Raw genomic sequence first — 2,003 nt, forward strand, 5'->3', positions numbered from 1 at the left:
CTTCTCTCCCTGGGCCTGTCTCCTCCTCTGGGTCACCTGCTCCCCCCTGGGCCCCAGCTCCATCCCTCCCCTCAGGTCTCACAGTCCCTCTGCTTTCTCCCCTCCTGCGCCCCTTTTCCTTCCCCTCCTGTGACTGCCCCAGACTCTGCTCTGTTCACCTTCCCACCTGCCTCACTCCCTGCTTCCTCCACCTCCTCCTTCTCGATCCAGAATCACGGAAACTGAAGGATGGACTTCCATCTCCCTAAACAAGTGAGGAGACTTCTGGTGAACGAGGAATAAAACACTTTCTTTAAGAAGTGAAATCGGCCCTAGCTGGCTTGGCTTAGTGGATAGACCTTCGGCCTGTGGACTGAAGGGTCCCGGATTCGATTCCAGTCAAGGACACATGCTGGGGTTGCAGGCTCCATCCCCGAGCAGGAGGCAGCCGGTCAATGATTCTCTCTCATCATTGATGTCTCTATCTCTCTCTCCCTCTCCCTTCCTCTCTGAAATCAATAAAAAATAAAATAAAATAAAAACAAGTAATAAAAACTCATCATTTGCCACCATCTCCAAGTTGATTGAAAGAAACCAGGAAAAGGCAATGAATGAGCTAGTAAGGATTTTTTTAAAAATCTGATTGATTTACTTTTCATTTAAAATCAGTGATATGTTCCAAATCCACACCAGTAATATTGTACTCATTACCTATCAGAGTACAAATAAGAGATTATTTATTTACATTGATTTTAAGTCCAAAGCAGTAACATGAAAGATTAAGAATCTTCCACAAAATGTTTTTTTCTCTGTATTTCATGAAGTTCAAATAGTTCAATAAGCACTTGCAAAAGTGAAAATGCCTTTCTCTTCTGTATGTACCTCAGGGGAGGGCAGTGGTCACACTAATTGCTACTGGTTAGGGAAAGTTAGTAATATTTATAGCAGCAGAATCTCAAAGTCAAAAGCCTAAACGCATCGACCAAGGATATGCCGAGAGTAGTGCTGTGCCGGAAGCTGGTCCATCTTTGCTGCTTGACACAGTCGCTGCAGGGAAGAAACATCTGCATAGCATATGTTTCAAGGGACCTGGCGTATATGGCATACTGTTCTTAATATGTTTGCTCCCCTTTTTAGCACTATGTGTTTTAACCAAGGTCACCTCTCTGAGAAAGAATGTTTCCCCAGGTGGGGATTTTCCCCTGGAGTTACGGATTAACAGGACTAAGGAAGGGAATAAATCAGTAAAAACACATAACTAAGTGCCACACAGGTAGTTAATCACCTTAATTATGAACAATCACGCTTAAGCTACATAATCTTTACTTAGGATAATCCCCTTCAGTTACTTCCTTGTAGCTTAACAGAACAGTAGAGCAGTGACCTTGGAATGGAGATAACAAATGCCCTAACCTTTGGAATAGAATGGATAGGATTAAAATCAAATGGTATAAATACAGACGTAACAGGAGAATAAAAGAGAACCTGGCTAGAGAACTTGGCTGCAGAACCTGGCTAGGCTGCTGATCAACTGAACGCTGTCCCTGTGTCATTCCTTCTTTGCCGACTCCGTCCACACCTTTGGGAACCCCTGGACCTGCTGGGGTTGGACCCCAACAGTGCTGTCATGAAATGACAGCCCATGCAAGAAGAGAAGAGAAAGGCTCAGGGTCACTATTGGGAAGAGCAATTGAAGTTGACATTGGCTGAGGGGAGGGCTGGGGATTACTGAGTCCTCAGGCCTTTCCAATTCCACTCCCTGGAGAGGACACTGGAGGGAGAGGCTTCCCTGCAGACAGGATCCCTCTGCCCTTCCCAGGACCTGGCCCAGGCAGGATGCAGTGCAGGCAGCAGCTGTCTGTCCTGCCGTGTCTCTGTGGAGCCTGAATCATGCTGAGCGAGCCCCTGGCAGCTGGGCATCCTGCACAGGCCTTACAGGCAACGAAGGCTCCCAGGTCTCTCACCACAGGCTTCTGCTCACATGTCCGGACCCCCCTGTCACAACCTCACACAGGACTGTGAGG

At 47.0% G+C, this 2,003-nt stretch overlaps 1 protein-coding gene across 1 annotated transcript in view; it reads left to right on the forward strand.

Moving 5' to 3' along the window:
- Positions 1–2,003, forward strand: part of LOC102260004 (DNA dC->dU-editing enzyme APOBEC-3D-like) — a 14,937-nt gene that overhangs the window by 4,639 nt on the left and 8,295 nt on the right. The gene's annotated exons all lie outside the window — the stretch shown is intronic.

Source organism: Myotis brandtii, unplaced genomic scaffold (genome assembly GCF_000412655.1).
Source record: "Myotis brandtii unplaced genomic scaffold, ASM41265v1 scaffold253, whole genome shotgun sequence".
In the NCBI taxonomy this organism is placed as follows: domain Eukaryota; kingdom Metazoa; phylum Chordata; class Mammalia; order Chiroptera; family Vespertilionidae; genus Myotis; species Myotis brandtii.